This window comes from Rhinatrema bivittatum, chromosome 9, assembly GCF_901001135.1.
Source record: "Rhinatrema bivittatum chromosome 9, aRhiBiv1.1, whole genome shotgun sequence".
NCBI lineage: Eukaryota > Metazoa > Chordata > Amphibia > Gymnophiona > Rhinatrematidae > Rhinatrema > Rhinatrema bivittatum.
In genome coordinates, this window is record NC_042623.1 from 137,633,881 (window position 1) to 137,656,365 (window position 22,485).

Below are 22,485 nucleotides of genomic sequence, written 5' to 3' on the forward strand. Positions count from 1 at the left end.
TCTGGTGTGTGCTATTGGCCTGCAAGAGAAAGGAGTAGGAGAGTTGCTAGAGAGGGTAAGTAAAGCTGGCTTTTTAAGTTATTTTTCTTGATTGACTGCCATTTTAATTATCGTGTATTATGTGATGTGTCTGCTGTTTTGAAATATTTTATTGATATTTGGACAATTTTTAATACTTTTTACGAGTTTTTAATTGTTGGATGTTATTCTGTTCATCAGCTGTTTTGTAACATTTATTAGTATAGTTTTACAATTATTTCTGAGTGGGGATCTGTAGCAGCTTGGCTTGCTCTGTTTTCCTAAGAGGAGGTGTATTAGTGTTTAAGGTCTGGTTAAATATTTGTAGTATTGCCTTTTCATAGATAGGGTTGTTACTGTTTGAGTCAATTCCATAATACAGGTTTAACTTTGTGCGGGTTAGTTTGTGTGCATTATTATGTTAGGTGCTTTATTTCTCTTTCCATTTCTCCAGGTTTGCACTGCATGCAGAGTGGCTTTTTTGGTTTTCCATTCCAGTTTCTGTCTCCATATTTATAATTTGTGGTTTTTCTGTACTTGGTGAAGGTCAGTTCTGGGTGTGTGATTGAGGTGAGGTATTTTACTAGCATGTAGGCATTTGTATCAATCTTATTTGTTGTGTTTTCTCAATAGGACATGCATTAGTGGTAAATTATTGTCTTTTCATAAGGAGGGGTATTGTGCCTGCCAGTAAAGAGAGTTTGTTTTGCTTTTCCTGAGATGTCATCAGAACCAGAATATCTTTTTTTGTATGGTGAGTTGTACGGGTTATGCCCTAGTTCTGCTCTGCACCCATTGTTGAAAGGGGGGGGGGGGGTCGAGGGGATTCCTGAGGATGCAGAATGTATATTTACATTTAGCCCCGTGTTGGTCACATGTTCAGCGTGTCACGCATGTGAGAACCATCTGTCAGGTGTGTCCCGGCCGAAAAAAGGTTGAGAACCACTGCTCTAGGACACACTTTAAAATTAGGCATCTCTCTTAATCTGGTTTTCCAAGTCAATGAATTAACTGACAAACATTAGCCAATGGGAAGTTATAAATAGTGAGCTAAGAACATTGGTGGAAGCCATGTATATGCAGGACAGAATGTTTCTTTATGACACCACATCCTTTCCACTGGTCAATGCAAAAGTATCTTTTGTGTTTAATATTCAAGATGGGGGCAATTTTCAAACAGTCCACATTGGGACAAAGAATGTATGAACTTTTTATATTCAGGCTTTGCCACCAATTCTCAAAGCGCATTGTAACTTGCTACGGCTATAAAGGACCCTCAGTCACTTGCATCTTTTTTTCTGCAGGCAGATTTTTGCTGAAAATGTTGTGCAAAAATTTGAAAATGCAATCCATGTGCCTCCTTTCCCCCTCACAAATCTAAACACACCCCCAGAAACACCTCTTGATGCGACAAAGTCCATGCATTGCGCAACAATGAACCTAGTCTTAGCTGCATTGAGGGAGGCAAACTTCAGACAGATTATCATCACAGGTAAAATGTCTTGCCTATGTAAATTGCTTAAAAAATTGTCTTGCCAGGGATTTACTGCAATTCACAAAGTTTTTAGATGGCTCTTTGACAGGACAGTTGACGCTATTCAGTAATTTTATTTCAATCTTCCTCTTAAGAAGAATATAAAAATGTCAGATTTACAGCAAACCATGTAAGAAAACTCCCTGTTCCATTTAATAGAAACAAGGAACAGTAACTTCTTTCAAGAGAGAAAAAAACTGTCAATGTTAAGAACCATCCTGAACCTGCTTCTCTTTCCTCCCTTCCCCCTAGCTGAGACTGTTCAATGTGAGGCATTGTTGGATATAACATTTGTTTTGTTAAGCAACACACATCAGGATGAGTAACCCTGCATTCAGTACAGATCTTTATTCATACCTTGGTCTGTCATGTGCCAGTCAAAAGACTAAACAACCTCTGCGGTAATGGAAACAAAGTAAAGTGACCAAGATGGAACAACCGATAGTCTAATGTACACACCACCTTCTCTACCAATCTGAACTCAAGAAGTTTTACTAAACACACACAAGCTCTATAAGTGACAATTCTCTTTTCAACAGGGCTGGGGGCATCTTAAAATTGTTTTTCAGTTTGTGCTACATATTTTCATTTGTTTATGTGAGGGTTTTTTGGGGTTTTTTTAAATCCTTTTATTGATCCATCTTGGTACAATGCTCCTACCCTTACAAAACGCAAATTGTGCGATTATGTTATTTGGAATGTCTCTTAAAGGAGAAAAAAAGCTAAAAATTACAGTTTAGAGAGCATCCATCAGGGTGTAGTTTTACTAGCACAAAGGAGGCAAAAAGTATCATATGCTTATATACAAAAAGGTATGATGGTGGCCCTTACCTTGCTTTGATTATTAAGTAAGCACAATTTTGCACCAATAGAAACCATAAAAAGTGTATGCAAGGCAATAGGATATTCCATATATCTATTGCATATTCCTTCAGATAGCAAATGTTGCTTACCTGTAACAGGTGTTCTCACAGGACAGCAAGATGTTAGTCCTCACATATGGGTGACATCACAGGATGGAGCCCAATCACGGAACATAAGAACATAAGAAATTGCCATGCTGGGTCAGACCAAGGGTCCATCAAGCCCAGCATCCTGTTTCCAACAGAGGCCAAAACCAGGCCACAAGAACCTGGCAATTACCCAAACACTAAGAAGATCCCATGCTACTGATGCAATTAATAGCAGTGGCTATTCCCTAGGTAAAATTGATTAATAGCCATTAATGGACTTCTCCTCCAAGAACTTATCCAAACCTTTTTTGAACCCAGCTACACTAACCACTAACCACATCTTCTGGCAACAAATTCCAGAGCTTTATTGTGCGTTGAGTGAAAAAGAATTTTCTCCGATTAGTCTTAAATGTGCTACTTGCTAACTTCATGGAATGCCCCCTAGTCCTTCTATTATTCGAAAGTGAAAATAACTGAGTCACATCTACTCGTTCAAGACCTCATATCCCCCCTCAGCCGTCTCTTCTCCAAGCTGAACAGCCCTAACCTCTTCAGCCTTTCCTCATAGGGAAGCTGTTCCATCCCTTTTATCATTTTGGTTGCCCTTCTTTGTACCTTCTCCATCGCAACTATATCTTTTTTTAGATGCGGCAACCAGAATTGTACACAGTATTCAAGGTGTGGTCTCACCATGGAGCGATATAGAGGCATTATGATATTTTCCATTCTATTAACCATTCCCTTCTTTTGTCAAAGTTTCCAGAACTTTGACTGGCACCTACTGGGCATGCCCAGCATGGCACTAACCCTGCAGCCAACAGGGGTCCCCCTTCAGTCTTGTTAAAAAGCTACAGGTAGTGCTGAAAATAAAATAAGAAAACGTTACGAACCCAACACTGCAGGGAGGCGGGCGAGTTTCGTGAAGACTAACATCCTGCTGTCCTGTGAGAACACCTGTTACAGGTAAGCAACATTTGCTTTCTCACAGGACAAGCAGGATGGTAGTCCTCACATATGGGTGAGTACCGAGTTGAGGATGTCCGAGTATGCACCAAATGTACTCAGGCGTGCATGGCACTAGGCCTGGGATGAAATTTGGCCAAGGGCATCCTGAACCCCACCGGGCAGGCAGAAGGGTGTTGGTACGTCACGTTGCAAAAAGGTTGCGCAAGACAGACTGGCCGAAGATGGAATCTTGTCTTCCGGCTTTGTCTAAGCAATAATGGGCTGTAAAGGTACGGAGAGAACTCCAGGTGGCAGCCCTTCAAATATCAGGAAGTGGCACAGAGCGTAGGTGTGCTACTGAAGTTGCCATGGCCCTCACAGAGTGTGCTTTAACATGGTCTTGAAGTGGAATGCCCGCTTGCTGATAGCAAAAGGATATGCAGTCCGCCAACCAGGAGGAGAGAGTCTGTTTACCCACAGGCTGCCCCAATTTGATAGGATAGAAAGAGACAATTGAGTGCTTTTCCTGTGGGCAGCTGTACGGTCTAGGTAGAACGCTAGAGCCCATTTGCAGTCAAGGGTATGCAGAGCCTGCTCTCCTGGATTGGAATGGGGCCTGGGAAAAAAGGTAGGTAGTATAATGGATTGATTGAGATGAAACTCTGATACTACCTTCAGCAAGAATTTAGGGTGAGTGCGGAGTACTGCCCAGTCCTTCAGAAGTTTATAGTGTAAGGCGGATAGGTAACTAGAGCCTGTAATTCACTAACTCTGCGAGTGGAAGTGATTGCCAAAAGGAAAATCACTTTCCATGTGAGATATCAAAGGTCATAGGATTGAAGCGGCTCGAATAGTGGTTTCATGAGCCAACCCAAAACTAGGTTGAGGTCCCAAGAAGGGGCCGGAGGACGCAGAGAAACTTGAGGTGAAGCAAGCCCTTCAAAAAACGTGTTACAAGGGGTTGTACTGATATGGGAACATCCCCAACTCGTTTATGGAAGACTGCTACCGCACTGACATGCATCCTGATGGAGGAGTTTTTAGACCTGACTCTGACAAGTGCCAGAGATAGTCCAGAAACTTCATGATTGGACAGGTAAAGGGGTCAAAGGACTGAGAAGAGCACCATAACGTAAACCTGGTCCATTTGTAAGAATACGATTTTCTCATGGAAGGCTTCCGTGAAGCAATCAGGACACGGGAAACTGGTTCAGAAAGGTTAAGTGGCTGAAGGATTAACCTTTCAACATCCATGCCGTCAGGGACAAGGCTTGAAGATTGGGGTGGCGTAGGCACCCGCCGTTTTGAGTGATTAGAAGCGGGTCCTTTCCCAAGGGAATGTGCCTACGAATGGAGAGATCCTGAAGTATTGGAAACCACACTTGGCACGGCCAGTGAGGTGCTATCATGATCATGGTTCCCTTGTCCTGACGTAACTTCACGAGAGAGTCTTCGAGAGAAGTGGAAGTGGAGGGAATGCATATAGGAGACCGGTTGTCCTTGAGAGGGAGAATGTTTCTCTTGGCTGGTAGTGTTGGCTGCAAGTGAAAGAGCAGAAGTTGTCTACTTTGCGATTTTGAGGTGACGCAAAGAGGTCTATTTGAGGATAACCCCCATTGTTGGAAGATCGAGTTCGCTACTGAGGGGTTGAGAGACCACTCGTGCGGTTGAAAGGTGCGACTCAGCTTGTCTGCCAACACATTGTCCACTCCCGGCAAGTAGGTGGCCTTGAGGTACATCGAGTGGGAGAGGGCCTCTGCCCATATCTGTACAACTTCCTGACACAGAAGGTAGGAGCCCGTTCCTCCCTGCTTGTTGATGTACCAGATGGCCACCTGGTTGTCTGTCAGGATCAGGATGACTTGACTGGAGAGGCGATCCTGAAATACCCTGAGAGCATATCTGATTGATCGAAGCTCCAGGAAATTTATTTGGTGTTTGGCTTCCTCTGGAGACTAATTTCCTTGTGTCTGCAGATCGGCCACGTGGGCTCCCCAGCCGAGGTTGGAAGCATCGGTGTTTAGGGTTATTTGAGGGTCTGGAGCCTGGAAGGGCAAGCCTTGGAGGAGATTGACTTGATTTCTCCACCAGCTGAGAGACTGACTGTTATGTGGACAATGGTCGACAGGGACTGAATGGATTGAGTCCATTGTGACCTTAGAGTCCACTGCATGACTCTCATGGCCAAGCGGGCCATTGGGGTGACCTGAACTGAGGACGCCATGTGTCCCAGGAAGATGAGAAAGTGGTGTGCAGTCATGGAGTGCTGAGACTGTAGCTGGTCTGCAAGAGACACGAGAGTGAAAGCTCACTGTCGAGGCAGAAAAGCCTTTTGCCTGCAAGGTGTCCAAGCCTGCCCTAATGAACGATAAGGTTTGAGATAGGACTAGGTAGGATTTGTCGTAGTTGACGAGAAATCCGAGCGAAATTAGAGTGTGTAAGGTAAGATGTAGGGACGACAGAGCAGCTTGCTGAGTGGGAGCCCTGATTAACCAATCGTCTAGATAGGGGTAGACATGAACACCTTGTTTCCTGAGGAAAGCTGCAACGACCACGAGGCATTTTATGAAGACTCGTGGTGCAGACGCGAGGCCGAATGGAAGCACTCGGTACTGATGGTGCTTGGGGCCTACTAGAAACCTCAGGTATTTGCGATGGGATGGAATTATCACGATATGAGTGTATGCGTCCTGGAGGTCTAGAGAGCAGAGCCAGTCTCCTCTTTGTAGAAGAGGAAGAAGAGAGCCCAAGGTTACCATTTTTAACTTCTCTCGCTGGAGGTACTTGTTGAGGGCACGTGGGTCCAGAATTGGACGAACACCCCCCGATTTTTTGGGGATTAGAAAGTACCGGGAATAGAACCCTAGGCCGTGCTGAGAGTAGGGTACTGGTTCTATTGCCTTGGACTGGAGGAGGAGGGAAACCTCCTGTTCCAGAAGGATGGCGTGATCGGATATTCTCCACGTCGGTAGAGGTGGGGAGTCCAGTGGAATGGGGAGAAAGTTCAGATGATAACCCTGAGCAATTATCACCAGGACCCACTGGTCTGAGGTGATCGAGTGCCACCTGTTGAAATGACACAATTGACCTCCCACTGGTATGTGGGGCAATGGAAGCTGGCTGCTGCTCTCTATGCAGGAGTCAAAAACTGGAAGCAGGACCTGGTTGAGGAGGTGCTTGCAGTTTTTGTTTTCATGTCTGACGAGACTGGGTTTTTTGAAACGGTCTCGTAGAACAGGTTCTAGCTGGTGGCGGGTAGGATTTCTTCTGGCGGAAGAATGACTTCTTAGAGTCCTTTTGGAAGGGCTGTTTTGAAGAGTACTTAGAAGGCATCAGAGAGAGCTGTCTTAGGGTCTCATGATGGTCCTTGAGTTCCGCCACCGTTCGTTTTATCTGCTCGCCAAACAGATTATCTCCTACACAAGGCAGGTCGGATAATCTGTCTTGTACTTCAGGGCGAAGGTCGGAAGACCAGGCCCATCGTCTTGCCGAGATAGTAGCTGCAGATACCCCGGTAGCAGTGTCAAAGATATCGTAAGATGATCTGATCTCATGCTTGTCTGCCTCAAAACCCTTGTTTACTAGGGTTTGGAGTTGATCTTGAAATTGCTGAGGCAGGGAGTCTGTCAAGTCTTGTATCTGCTTAAATAAGACCCTATTATATTGGGTCATATAGAGCTGATAAGAGGCAATTCTGGAGATTTATTTATTTATTTATTTTTATTTTATTTAGCATTTGTTTATATACCGAGGTACAGCTGACATAGCCTTCACTCCGGTTTACATTATAACAAACCAGTTACATTTAAATTCATAACAGTGTGACAGAGAATGAATCAGAACATTAACTTAATAAAAGACAATAAATACATTGAACAATACATTGAACAATAGATATGAGTGTAAGCAACACTTGAAGTTGACGGTTGATACCGTTAATGAGAAGAAAAGGTTTCTGCAAGATAGGACGAAAGACAGAAGGAGGGGATTGCTGGCAAAAAAAGAACGTGAAGGTGGATATGAAAAAGATTTATGTTCTGTTGTCATTGGGTGAGCAGCCATTGTAAGACTGTGAAAGTAGCCAATCTTTAAGATCTTTTTTAAAAGATTTAAAGTTTTCTTGCGAATTGAGGTGTTGAGGTAGTGAGTTCCATAATTTTGGGCCTACGATAGAGATGGCTCTATTTCTAGTGGAGGATAATTTGGCTTGAGGTAATGAAGGGACATCCAGCTGAACTTTATATGTAGATCTTGTTGTACGTGAAGATTTATGTAGGTGTATAATATTGTCCAAGGCAGAGTAGTCAGCTTTGTGAATTGATTTGTGTAGGATTGTGAGTACTTTGTACTCTATTCTTTTTTTAACTGGTAGCCATTGTAAGTTGTGGAGTACTGGGAATATATGGTCGGCTTTTCTTTTACCAGACAGGACTCTGGCAGCTGCATTTTGGAGTAACTGCAGTGGTCTTAAGGTTGAATTAGGGAGGCCTATCAGAAGGGAGTTGCAGTAGTCCAAACTGGAGAAGATGAGGGCTTGAAGAATGGTTCTGAAATCCTGGGGATGAAGCAGCGGTTTTAGGTGTTTGAGTATTTGAATTTTGTAGAAGCCTTCTCTTGTTTTTGTTGTGATGTGCTTTTTAAAATTTAGCTCATTATCTAGCCAGAAACCCAGGTCTTTAACGTTGTCTTTGAGTTGAATTTGAATGTTGTCAAATTGGAAGGGTGGAGTGGAAGTTATACCAAAGTTTTTTCTTGTAATTAGTATACATTCTGTTTTGCTCATATTTAAGCATAATTTTAGATTGTTCAGCAGATTTTGAATTGCTTTTAGGTGTGAGGCTGCTTTTGACATTGTTTCTTCTAAAGACGAAGTAATGGGAATGAGTAGTTGTATGTCATCAGCATACATGTAGAAAATGATGTTAAGGCTTGTTAAAAGATGGCATAAAGGAAGAAGGTAGATATTAAAGAGAATAGGTGATAAAGCCGACCCTTGAGGAACTCCAGTATCCAGAGGGATGACCTCAGATGAAAAGTTGTTGTAGAAAACTTTGAAAAATCTGTTTTTAAGGAAAGAGGAAAACCAGTTGAGGGTTTTTCCAGCGAGCCCGATGGATTCCAGGCTAAAAATAAGCCTTTTGTGGTCCACAGTGTCAAAGGCTGCTGACAAATCGAGGAGGATCAGAAGGTGATCTAGTTTGTTATCGAAGCCTCTTAATAAGGTGTCAGAAAGATTGAGTAGTAGGGTTTCTGTACTGAGGTTTTTTCTAAAAACGTGTTGTGTGGGAAATAGAATTTTGTGGTCGTCCAGGTGTTCATTTAGTTGTTTCAGAACCGCCTTTTCTGTCAATTTAGCAAAAAGGGGAAGGTTTGATATTGGGCGGTAGTTGTTTAAATCTTTTGGGTTGAGGTTTTTTTTCTTAAGTAGTGGTGTGATTGTAGCAATTTTTAGTTTAGTAGGAAGCTCGCCCTCAGTAAGAGATTTGTTGATGATTGCTGCTATTGTTGGGGCTAAGGGATGAGCGATTTCCTTTAAAGCTCGGGTTGGGATGGTGTCCATATCATGGCGTGCAGGGTTTATTTTTTTCAACATTTTCTCTGTTTCCAAGTTGGAGATAGTATTGAATTCAAGCCAGGGACTTATGTTTGATAAAGATTGCTTTTCTATGATTAAGCATTGATCCCTGGAAGACACGGCAACCAATGGCATCTAGAAATTTCTGTTCCTTGCCTGGGGGAAAGGAAGTGTGAGGTTTTGATCGCCTTTCTCTTTTCTGGGCAGATTCTACCACCACAGATTGGTGATCCAATTGAGGTTTGTGAAAGCCTGGAGCTGACTGTACGAGATAGGTGGTGTCAGCTTTCCTATTGACTGGAGCAAAAGAGCCAGGATGCTCCCAGTTCTTTTTGAGGAGATCCAGAAGAACCGGGTTGATAGGGATGGAGGTTATTTCCTTGGGAGCATCCAGAAATTGTAGCAACTCCATCATTTGATGCCTATCATCCTGTTCCGTCTGTAATTGGAAGGGAACCAATTCAGACATCTCCTTCATAAAATTTATAAAGGAAAGGTCAGCTGGAGGAGAACGCTTTCTGCTTTCAGTAGGTGATGGTGGTGAAGGCAAATCATTGGTGTCTGGTGAAGAATCATCAGTCCAGGTATTATAGGGATCAGCACCTGCTCCTCTAGGGACTAGAGGACGACGGGGTGGTGGGATCCCTGAAGGTCCTGGTCTAGGCTCCGAAGGACTCAAAGGAATAACTGGAGGCACCGATGAAGACATCGAGGTCATCGATGGATGGCTCGGTGGCACCGGACGTATCGGCATCGATGGCTGAGGTATCGGCAGAACTCCCGATGGAGGGATGCGGAACAGTGTTTCTCCTCCCGATGACAAAGTAAGCGGGGAGGGCACCGGAGCCATCGGTGACCCAGGGTCCATCGGTGGAAAAGCGGCCATGAGCGCTTCCATCCTTGAGAGCAGTGGTGCCAACGCTGCTGGAATCAGGTCGGTGGTCAGTTCCGCAATCGGTACCGGTGTTGGAGGAACTTGGAGTCGTTGCATCGCCTTGTCGATGGCCTCCTGAACCATCCGGTCCAGTTCTTCTCGGAAACCTGGAGCAAGCAGCCCCGGCTCTGGAACAGAAAGAGTCAGAAGCATAGCCGGAGGGATCACCGTTAAAGGCGGAGTCGCGGCTCCCGATACCCTGTCGGGCGAGGGTTGCCTCGGTGACCCGGTCGCCGAAAAGGTCTGTGCCTTTTCTGGATGGGGTTTCTTCGACGGCGGTTTGGACGATGGTGAGGTCAATGATTTCGCTTCCTTGATGGTCTGAGACTTTCGATGCCGGTGGCGATGTTTATCTCTACGATCCCCACGGACCTGAGGGGCAGTAGAGGGTGTTAAAGGCCGAGAAGTCGTCTATGCCAGACGGTCACCGGCCGGAGGTCGATACTGGCGCGAAGTTGACGGTGCTGGTTCTGACGACGTCGATGCAATAGATGGTGTTGGGGTTTGAGCACGGAAGAGAAGTTCCATTTACTCCATTCTGGCCTTGCAACCTTTTGGTGTCATTAGGGCACATTTGGTGTAGGTTAGGACATCATGCTCACATCCGAGACACATTACACAGACTTTGTGGGGGTCTGTGATGGACATGGTGTGATTACAGTCCGGGCACCGGCGGAACCCCGACGCCATGGCCATGAAAAAATTGAACTGCAGTACGGTCGACGGCCAGTAGGCCGCGAGGGCCAAACTCGAACATAATAGACAGAAAATGGATAAAAAAACTTACCGGAGTACCGCGGCTTGAAAAAGTTGAAGAAGGGACCCCTATGGGGTAAATTACATTTTAGTAATTCCGTGAGGAAAATTCCTGTCAGGAATCTCTACAGAGCTCCTTAACTGCCTGGCTACTGCTGCGTGGAAAAAAGAAGACTGAAGGGGGGACTCCTGCTGGCTGCAGGGTTAGTGCCATGCTGGGCATGCCCAGTAGGTGCCAGTCAAAGTTCTGGAAACTTTGACAAAAGTGTTCGTGATTAGGCTCCATCCTGTGATGTCACCCATATGTGAGGACTACCATCCTGCTTAACCTGTGAGAAACTCTGGAACTCAGGTCACAATCTTATTAGGCTGAGAAGGCCATTCAGCAATATTAGCCTCAGAACTTGGGTCACAAGTAATCTCAGCATTTGGCGGGACAGACTAATTTTATGTACCCATCACAACAGCAGTCTGCTACCCTCCACCCCAGCAGCAAGGAGACTTTTCATACTACTGCCCCACCCCACAATTTTCTACCAGCAGGCATCTCTAACAGCACACTTTACCCAATAAGCCATTTAAGAGCCAAGAACCTTTTCCTCATATGGTTGGGGAAGGGACTGTTGGACTGACTAAGTCTAGTCAGGAGCTGGCAGCACATGTGATGTGCCTTATGGTTTGGAACTCCCTTATGGCTGTGAGCCACCATGCGCCTTATTAGGGCTAGTTCTGTCCCCCATTCTCACTTTGTACTGTCATGTCTAGTATCAGAACTGCCTTACATGGGCACACTGAAGCTTTGGCAAGTCTGAGTGACAGATTGTGAAGCAGATATCTTGCAAACCCTACTCTGGCAGAACAAACTGATTCAACATGAGGATACAGGACAACCTAGAGTGGTGACTTTGCAAAGCAACAGCAATGGGTTCATGGAAGATTCTGAAAGTGTCTCAAAATTCTACCAATAGTTTTGACCAGGGGACAGCCTATCACAAAGTTTTCAGGAAGTACTAGAAGAACTTTAATAGGCATACTGAACAATGTTAGATGATACAAATGAAAACTAGTCAGGTAATAGAGAAATGTAATCTTACCTGTTAATTTCCTTTCCTTGATTTCTGCTAGACCAGTCCAGACAAGTGGGTTTATTCCACCTTCTAGCTGGAGACAGAGGTGACACCTTTTCTATGACATCATCACTTGTCATAAGGGAGTTGCAGGCCAGGCACTTGTCAGTTAGCTTGTGTCAAAGCAGTGCAGCGAAACCCCCACTCTAATAATACCTAAGCTAAAATGGAGGGGATGAAAGGAACCTCTAAACAACCACTAAGGAGGAGTGGAGAGATAAAGAAGCAACAAGACGATTGACAGAGCAAAATCAATTCCATCCTTAAAGAGGAGCATACAGTAGTTATGCCTTCCTAAGGAAGCTTAGCCCAGGAGAGAAAAGAAGAGGTACAATTTGGCAACTGCTAACTTCCCATGAGGGTCTTGGACTGATCTACAAGAGCACAAGGAAAGAAAATTAACAAGTAAAATTAAATTTCTCTGTCCCAAGCCAAGCTAGTCTGGGTAGGAAGAAAAACAGGGCTGCTCTAAGAATGCCTGCTCCGAACACAGTGTCTGCTTTTGCTAATATATATTATCTTTAATGCTTAACAAAGAATGTAAAGCTGCCTTACAGAAATCCACCATATTAACAGGTAAAGTGAAGCAATAAGATAGCAAATCAAAAATAAAAAAATTCACATGTTGTGTATAGCCTTTCCAAAAAAGTTTTTTTTGTGGCTTTATAAGGATGTTATATCAAGGAGGAAAAGACCTCAGAACCTCTATACTTGTTCTAAATAGAACAAAACGGCATTTTTAAAAGTCATCTCAATCATAGGTCTTGAAAAACCTCCAACCACCCAATTCGTAGGAAAATTAGTTCTTACCTGTTAATTTTCGTTCCTGTAGTACCATGGATCAGTCCAGACAGTGGGGTTGAGCCTCCTTTCCAGCAGGTGGAGACAGACTAAAACTTGAAGGATGCCCTATATCAGGACAGAGCCTATCCTCTACCCCTTTAGCATAACATATGTCAAAGCATAAAACAACAAACCCAAGAATAGGATCAAGCAAGCAACTGTAAAGCTCAATGGAGCAAATATAGAATAATGTAGAAAAAACATGGTATACCTATACGCTCTTGCATCAACTTGGTATAAGAAAACGACCAAGGCTTCCGGTGTAATTGCTCAATAATCTTGCACAAAGAAATATATGAAAATCTGCAGACCTGCAAGAAAACAAGCTTCAAGAGGACAGAAGACAGACAGGGAACGGCGTCTGGACTGATCCATGGTACTACAGGAACGAAAATTAACAGGTAAGAACTAATTTTCCTTTCCTGTACGTACCCGGATCAGTCCAGACAGTGGGATGTACCTAAGCTTCCCTAAACTGGGTGGGACCGAGACAGTCCCGCTCGAAACACTTGCCGCCCAAAGGAACCGAACACCGGAGCGTGTACATCCAGACGGTAGTGCCGAGCAAAAGTGTGCAGAGACGTCCAAGTGGCAGCCCTGCAAATCTCCTGCGGGGAGACAAACTGACTCTCCGCCCACGAAGTAGCCTGAGAACGCAGTGAATGGGCCTTGAGACCCTCAGGAAGCGGATGACCTTGACAAAGATATGCCGAGGAAATGGCTTCTTTCAACCACCGCGCAATCATGGTCTTAGAAGCCTGCTTACCCCGGTTGGGACCACTCCAAAGGACGAAGAGATGGTCAGATACGCGGAAGTCATTAGTGACCTGGAGATAACGAAGCAAGATTCGTTTGACATCCAGCCGACGGAGGTCGCCACTAGCCGTACTCGCGACCTCCTCCGGAGAGAACGCGGGGAGTTCTACCGACTGGTTGACGTGAAAAGCGGAGACAACCTTAGGTAAGAAGGAAGAAACCGTCCTGAGAGAGACCCCGGAATCCAAGAAACGCAAGAGGGGCTCCCGACAGGACAGCACCTGAAGCTCGGAAATACGGCAAGCAGAGGAAATAGAGACCAGAAAGACAGTCTTTAGAGTAAGATCCTTGAGCGTAGCGTGGCGAAGAGGCTCAAAGGGAGCCGCACAGAGAGCACGAAGGACTAGGTTGAGACTCCACGACGGATACGTGGCCCGAGAGGGGGGGTGGAGGTGTCTAACGCCCCTCAGGAAACGAATCACATCAGGGTGAGCGGCTAAGGCATGACCGTCCACCCGACCCAGGAGAGAGCCGAGCGCAGAGACTTGAATGCGTAGAGAACTGAAGGAGAGGCCCTTAGAGAGACCCTTCTGAAGAAAATAAAGAATCAAAGGAATCGAGGCGGAGCGCGCAGGGACACCCGCCTCCGTACACGCGGACTCAAAAACTTTCCAGATGCGCACATAGGCCAGAGAAGTTGACTGCTTCCGGGCTCACAGCAGGGTGGAGATGACCTCCTCCCTATAACCTTTGCGCCTCAGGCGACGCCATTCAAAAGCCAGGCCGCAAGACAGAAGCGATCGGCCTGGTCAAAATATACAGGCCCCTGCCGGAGGAGACTAGGAAGATGACCGAGGCGTAGGGGCCCATCCACCGCTAGATTGATGAGATCCGTGAACCACGGCCTTCGCGGCCACTCAGGAGCGATGAGAATCACCGGTCCCCGGTGGAGCTTGATTCTCCTGAGAACTTTCCCCACCAGTGGCCACGGGGGAAACACGTACAGAAGGACGTCCGCTGGCCAAGGTAGAGCCAGAGCATCCATGCCCTCTGTGCCGTGCTCCCTCCAGCGGCTGAAGAACCGATTGGCCTTGGCATTGCACAGAGTCGCCATGAGGTCGAGGTGAGGAGGACCCCACCTGTCCACTATCAGAGCCATGGCCGCGTCTGAGAGTTCCCACTCTCCCGGATCGAGCGACTGCCGGCTGAGGAAGTCGGCTTGAACATTGTCTCTTCCGGCGATGTGAGAGGCCACAAGGCACTGTAGGTGACGCTCCGCCCAAGCGAGGAGACGGCTGGTTTCTAAGGCTACCAGGGGACTGCGAGTGCCCCCTTGGCGATTGATGTAGGCGACTGTGGTGGAGTTGTCGGACAGGACTCGTACCGCCTTGTCGCGGATCAGGGGAAGAAACTCCTGAAGAGCCAGGCGGACCGCCAAAGTTTCCAGTCAATTGATGTGCCAGCGTGACTGAGTCTGCGACCATGTTCCCTTGGTGGACTGAGAAAGGCAGACCGCACCCCAGCCCAACAGGCTGGCATCCGTGGTCACTATCGTCCACTGTGGAGCTTGAAGAGGTATCCCTTGCAGAAGATGAGGAAGAGACAGCCACCACTGTAATTCGTCGGCAGTAGAATCCAAGAACGGAAGGACTACGTGGAACTGCTCAGACACTGGCTGCCAACGGGACAGCAAAGCTTTCTGTAACGGACGCATATGAGCAAAAGCCCAGGGGACAAGGGCGATGGTAGAAGCCATGGATCCCAGGACTTGGAGATAATCCCAGGCTGTCAGGGAAGGTAGGGCAATCAAAGTCTGGACCTGATTGATCAGCTTGAGGGCTCGCGCCCGAGGTAAGAAAACCTTGCCTACTCGGGTGTCGAAGTGGGCTCCCAGAAATTCCAACTCCTGGGAGGGCTGAAGCTTGCTCTTGGAAAAGTTCACTATCCACCCGAGAGAGGCAAGGAGCTCCAAGACATGATCCACCGCCCGCCGTCAAGAGGTCTCCGACTTGGCCCTGATGAGCCAATCGTACAGATAGGGATGGACGAGAATCCCCTCCCGGCGCAAGGTCGCCGCTACTACTACCATGACCTTTATGAAAGTACGAGGAGCGGTCGCGAGGCCGAAGGGGAGAGCTCGAAACAGGAAGTCCTGGTTGAGAATGTGGAATCAGAGATACTTCTGATAGTCGCGGTGAATGGGAATATGAAAATAAGCTTCTGCAAGATCAAGGGAAGCAAGGAACTCTCCGGGGCGGACCGCCGCAATGACCGCCCGCAGGGTTCCCATGCGGAAGTGGGGGATCTTGAAAGCCCGATTGACCCTCTTGAGGTCCAATATTGGGCGGAAGAACCCGTCCTTTTTGGGCACGGTGAAGTAAATCGAATACTGGCGGGCGCCAATTTCCCTTTCCAGGACTGGGACCACCGCTCCCAGATCCAGAAGCTTGGAGAGAGTCTGGACCACCGCGTCCCTCTTGGCCCGGCCGCAAGGTGAGAAAAGAAAGAGATCTGGAAGTTCCCTGACGAGGTCGAAAGCGTACCAGTCTCTGATAATGTTGAGGACCCACTGATCCGACGTGATCTTGACCCATTCCTCGAAGAACAGGGAGAGGCGTCCGCCGAGGGAAAGGAACCGAGGAATGGGTCGGCTGAACTTCATTGCATGGCAGGTTTAGCGGTGGCATGCACGGGCTGGCCCTCGCGAAAGGGCCGTCTGCCACGAAAGGACTGCGACCAGGATGGCGCACGAGAAGACCCCCTCGCAGAACCGCCCCGCCCCCGAGAAGCGAAGCGACGCTGGCCCCTGAAGCGAGAGTGAGAGGCCGCGAAGCATCGGGAAGACTTAGGGCGGTCCTCTGGGAGCTTATGGACCTTGTTGTCAGCCAAGGAGTCCATAAGCTTCTCGAGATCCTCGCCAAAGAGCATCTTACCTTTGAAGGGCAGCGTGCCCAGCCGGGTCTTTGAGGACTGATCAGCTGACCAGTGGCGTAGCCAAAGAAACCTCCGGGCCGCCACTGCCGAAACCATCACCTTCGCCTGGACACGGACCAGATTGTAGAGGGCGTCCGATACGTAAGCGGTTACTGCCTCCAGACGCTCGGCTTGTTCTGCCTCACCTGGCGGAAGCTCCCGGGTGCAGAGTAACTGTTGGACCCACTGGAGGCCTGCTCGCATCATGAGACTGCTACAGCAAGACGCCCGGACCCCGAGGGCCAGAACTTCGAAGATGCACTTCAGGTGAGCCTCCAGCTTACAATCTTGTGAATCCTTCAAGGCTGTGGAACCTTCCACCGGAATCGTGGTATGCTTGGCCACTGCAGAAACATAAGAATCCACCGATGGATATTGCAACAGCTCCAAGCCCTCCTCCGGGAGGGGATAGAGCTTATCCATCGCATGCCCCACCCAAAGCGCACCCTCAGGAGCCTCCCATTCCCGCAGGATAAGGAGCTTAAGCATGGGGTGGAAGGGAAAGGCCGAGGCCGGAGCCGGAGCCCTCCCAGAACCGGGTTCACATCCTTAGGAAGCGAGGCCATGAGATTATCCACGAAGGGACTCTCCAGATCCAGCTCCTGCAAAACAAAAGGGAGGAGGGGCTCTAATTCCTCCTTACGAAAAAGACGGAGGACTCTAGGGTCATCCCCCTCTAGGGGGGGGGCATCTGCCGAATCCGAGGAAGCAGCGGGGTCCGAGGACACGGGAGACACTGGGGGGGGGGGGGGGGCACCCCCGGGACCACCCGCACTGGTCCCTGGGGCTCCGCAGCCGGTCCAGTGGTCAACGGGCGCTGAACGAGGGATTTTTGGTGGGGGGGCAGGCTTTCGTCCAGCTCATGCAGGCTAGCTAGATAAGATTTGTGCATGAGGACGACGAAATCCGCTGAAAAAGGGACCCTGGATTTGGCGGGGGGGGGGCGAGGGAAGGTCAGGACCTCCCTCCTGGGCACCCGCAGGGGCCAAATCGGGGGTTAAATCAAAAAAATCTGGCCCCCCAGTCCCAGGGAGCACTGAAATCGGCCCCGATGAAAAATCCAAGATGGCGGCCGTTCCCGGGCTCTGCCGACCCGGGAAAGGCCTAGCCATGCCGGGAGGAGTGGAGCCCCGGGCTAAATTTGCTTGTCCTGCCGAGGAGGGACCTTCCCCACCCAGCAGGCAAGCAGAGCAGAGGCCCTGCCACGAAAAACGCAAAGAGGGCAGCCCACAAGAAAGGCAGGCTGCCAGCTGGGACATAGCTAAGCCGCGGCTGAAGAAAAAAAAGCTGAAAAAAAGCTTGATTGACAGCCTGCACAGCAGGAGAGAGCAGGCGGGAAACCTGCTGCCTTCTGCTTCTCTGGCTGCCGGTTCTAGCCCTACTCTGACCAGAAAAAAATAAAAAAGCTGGTCAACTGCTGCAAATAAGTTAGAGGTAGGTGAGTACCTGCAACTTATTGAAAGTTTGAAACTTTTAAACTCCTTTTTTTTTTTTTTTTACTGAGCGCAGCAGCGGGTTAAAAACCCTCTCGGCAGCCAGAGGGGGAACGAGGCCCAGAGAGCGTCGGTCCCCACACCTGGAAGCGTCCACGGACTCAGGACTATGCAGGGAACCCCCTCCTGCAAAAGGGGCAAAGCCCCCCTGAGCCAGGCAAGAGCTGGGAGACGGACGTCTCCCACACAAAAACAGTAAAAGCACTAAAAGAAGGCAAAATTTCCTTCATAGATTTTTTCCTTTGTTTCTAAAACAAGCGGGAATCAAAAGAACTACTTGCTTGAGCCGAAAAAGAAAGAAGAGGCTGACTAGCCTACAGCAGAGAACCAAAGGGGAGATGCTGCACCTGCTGGAGACAGACGAATACTGAAGGGGTAGAGGACAGGATATAGGGCATCCTTCAAGTTTTAATCTGTCTCCACCTGCTGGAAAGGAGGCTCAACCCCACTGTCTGGACTGATCAGAGTACGTACAGGAACAATTTTATTGTTTTTTTTTTCTTTTCTGTATTTTTTTAAAATCTAAAATGTACTTAACAGTTCATCACTCAAGCACTGGATCCAGTTAGCAAAATATCATAGCATATAGTTACTTAAAATTACTGTAGAGATGTAAGTCTTTAACCAGAAAAATTTATTTAAATGTCTCCTAAAAAATGTTTTTAAAGGATTATGTCTTTTGAAAAAAATCCTTAAAAGAATATCCAAAGCATTTTCAATGCAAGGAAAACCTGTGACTTATCTGTATCAAGATATTGCACAAGTCCATCTCCTTCATGTATTTCTTCTTACTGACTAACCAAGTTGAGCTTTCTCGAACTCAGTTTAAAGAAACCTGAAGAACAACTTTAAAAAGTTTTTTGAGGAGCAATTTAAGGAATTTTTTCTGGTTAAAAGGCTGTTTTCTCTAATTTATTACATATTCATACAAACACTCTTTTATACGGTTTCAAAATACATCTAAAATAAAATTTGACATTTGTATAAACAATTTACAAGGTAAATATTCAAAAACTTGCTGTACTTACTGTACAAAATGTTAGGTTCACTACAAGCATGGAAGGGGCATCTGTCCCAAAATATGTTTCTGCAATCCTGTCTTAAATGATGGTCTGATCTTTGAGAGGGGGGGGGGGGGGGGAAGGAAAAAACAAACAAAAAAAAAAAAAACTTCAGTACACACTTATTCAGAGATCTAAACATTTTCGGGTCTATTTTTAAAACGCGCATGTGAAAATGGGGGTTATGCACGTGACTGGGCCTTGCGCAAGCCGAGCACACTTTCAAAGGGGCCTGGCCACAAGCCTAACTCCTGTTACATGCAGAAGGGCCGGGGCTGGAGGCAGCCGGTACAGCAGCCGTTTGCCGCTGTACCGGGAAGGGACTGAAGGCGTGTGCAAATTGCAACAAAATAAGAAAGAAAAAAAAAGGTAAGGGAAAGGGTTTGGGGGTGGGGAGGAGAAGGGAAGGGTAAGGGAGGTTAGGGTAGGGGGTAGGGGAACTGGGGAAGCCCAGGATGCATCACCACACGAAAACAACATAATTCCACCCCCCACCCCCCTTGCGTGCACCACACACCCACACACACGCACGCGTGGATTACAAAATCCAACGTGCATGTGCGCGCGGTTCGCCAATTTTATAACAAAGGCACACGTTATAAAAGCGGCAGGTCCATATGTGCACGCCGGGCAGCGAGCGCACATGGAACGTGCGCATGCATGTATTAAAATCTACCCCCTTGTGTTTGTTTATTTGGTGCATATTTTAAATTTTAAATTAACATGCACAAAACATCGCTATACTTAAAAATAAAACATTTTAAAATGACATGGTCTCTGTAGTAGTAGCCTTAAGTGTGATTATTCATACATATTATAAAAAATAGAAACAGGGACATATAGACACTGAGTTACCCTGACAGTACATCTACAGGATTAAGATTATACGCAATATGTCCTGGCCTAAGAGTGGGGTTCATTCCTGTCATGTTACAGGCAAAGCAAAATTAGTTGAATAACCAGAGAGGAGAAAAACATTACTATATTTATTTATTCTTCACATTTCTCTCATCTTATACATGTGGCATGCTAGATGAGTTACAATTAAACAGATTAAATCACCACACAGAATCGGACAAAACATACAAAAAACACATTACAAAAATATATTACTCACAAACAAAAATATTTCTTCATTTTCAGACATCAAAATACTACAAAATATCTGTGCTAAAAGCTATCAAGCAGCATAACTTCTTTCAATAAGGTCTACCAATCTGGCCTGCAATATCCATCGCATCAATCCATTACCTATTTATCCCCATTAATCTAAAGTTACCAATACAGAATCCACCTCCAACATCTCCTCTCTTGTTAAGCTAAAGAATCTCATCTTTTAACACTCTTAACCAAATCCTCCTGTCGTTATTTCAGATTTCTTACTGACTATTTCCCCTACTCAGAGAGTTAAAGTACCGTATTTTGTGGTCCATAAGACGCCCCTGACCATAAGACGTACCTAGGATTTAGAGGAGGAAAACAAGAAAAAAAAGATTCTGTCCCCATGATGGGCTCTGTACGGAGCTCCCCCTGGAGCGAATGTAGCATCTCTCCCTCTCGCACGCCGTCCCCCTCCTCCTCCTCCTCCCAACTCAGCCTAATCAGTATGGTGGTGCAGGTCAAATGGATTTTCTAATATATCTAAACAAATGAGAAGGAAATGGCCTGAACTAACTTTGATGCCATGTATCATCTTCTGCTGGCAGAGCTTCAGCTCCCTGCCGGTCTGCTGTTCCCAGGGTGCATCTTACTGCGAAGCTCGGCGTGGCGCAGGTCAAACATCAGCTGTTTGAACCGCGTGCGCTATGGAGGCCCCTCCAGTTCAAACAGCTCCCTACCGGTCCGCTGTTCCCGGGGTGCCGCCGACCTTCGCAGTAAGATGCACCCCACGGCACCCCGGGAACAGCGGACCGGCAGGGAGCTGTTTGAACTGGAGGAGCCTCCATAGCACACGCGGTTCAAACAGCTGATGTTTGGCCTGCGCCATACTGATTGGGCTAAGTTGGGAGGAGGAGGGGGACAGCGCGCGAGAGGGAGAGACGCTACATTCGCTCCATAAGACGCACAGACATTTTTCCCCCACTTTTGGGGGAAAAAAAAGTGCATCTTATGGAGTGAAAAATACAGTAATTTTTAAATAAATAAATAAAATGTTAACAGTAAACATGCATCACATACACAAAATACATAAAAATACTGATTACACATTCTACATAAGGATTCATAAATACCTCGTTCATCCAAAGAATACAAAAAGCTTACTACCCCCAGCAACTATAAGAATCAGCTTATACTCCTTAGCCATCAAAACCAAAGAAATGAATCAGATATCTGATCAAGTTCTTCCAGAGAAGAGCCAAGTCTTGACCTTTTTTCAGAAGGCAAAACAATTCCTTTCCATCCTAACATTAGCTGGTAACAAATTTCAAAGTGTGGATGCCACCAACAAAAGGCCCTCACTCACAATTGAACTCTCCCCATTTTCTTGAAAGATGGAACAGTTAACAAATGCTCCCTGACTATCATAATAGCTAGGTATATACCTGTATAACTTATAAGACAAATAAGTTCCAATCCCCATAAGGCATGAAAAGTCAAAAGAAGAATCAAATTGCACTCATGCCTTAATTGGCAGCCAATGAAATACATGCAATACAGGAGAAAGCAGAGTTGCTTACCTGTAATAGGTGTTCTCCTAGGACAGCAAGAGGTTAGCCCTCACACATGGGTGACATCAGATGGATCCCGGCATGGAAAGGTTTGACTGGCACACTGAGCTTGCCCAGCATGCCTCTATCCGCACATCCTCGCAGGGTCCCTCTTCAGTCTCATAACATAGAATTCACAAGCAAAAAAAATAAAACAAACGCAGGAGAACCCAAGTCCACGGGGTGGCAGGCAGGTTTCCTGAGGACTAACATCCTGCTTTCCTAGGAGAACACCTGTTACAGGTAAGCAACTCTGCTTTCTCCTAGGACAAGCAGGATGTTAGTCCTCACATGTAGGTGAATACAAAGCTACAGGCTGCTCCTGGATACAACAATGACAAACAACCCCTAACTGGGTGCCAACAGGCACAAGAAACTACAGTTCTGTTGGTAACAGAGGGAGGCAGCCTAAACCCCAACAATGGGCCTTAGGTAGGAAGAGTTGAGTTTAAGGCTGGAAGAGATTGTGAAGGACAGACTGGCCAAAGCTACTGTCATGCTGGCCATACTTGTCCAAGCAGAAGTGGGCAGCGAACGTGTGTTAGAAACTCCACGTCACAGCACTGCAGATTTCAGTGATGGGAACCGCCTGCAAGTGGGCTACCGACGCCAACATAGCTCTCACAGAATGAGCCTTGACACGGCCTCCAAGCTGAAGGCCTGCCTGCGCACAGCAGAAGGAAATACAATCTGCCAACCAGCTGGACAGAATTTGCTTGCCCACCGCAACTCCCAATCTATTCTTGTTGAAAGGTATGAAGAGTTGTATGGCCTGCTGTGCATTCTAGGTAGAAAGCTAAGGCCCTCTT

General features: G+C 46.8%; 1 protein-coding gene across 4 annotated transcripts in view; it reads right to left on the minus strand.

Annotated features, from left to right (window-relative positions):
- The window catches only part of PIK3CB (phosphatidylinositol-4,5-bisphosphate 3-kinase catalytic subunit beta), a 430,104-nt gene that overhangs the window by 311,772 nt on the left and 95,847 nt on the right, over positions 1–22,485 (minus strand). For 2 of the 4 annotated variants that reach the window (XM_029615666.1, XM_029615662.1), the window contains exon 2: positions 18,936–19,024. The exons of 1 other annotated variant lie outside the window; for it this stretch is intronic. The gene's annotated coding sequence lies outside the window, so the exon portion shown is untranslated. The remainder of the gene's footprint in view (positions 1–18,935; positions 19,025–22,485) is intronic. One more of the 4 variants, XM_029615663.1, reaches the window with a different exon arrangement.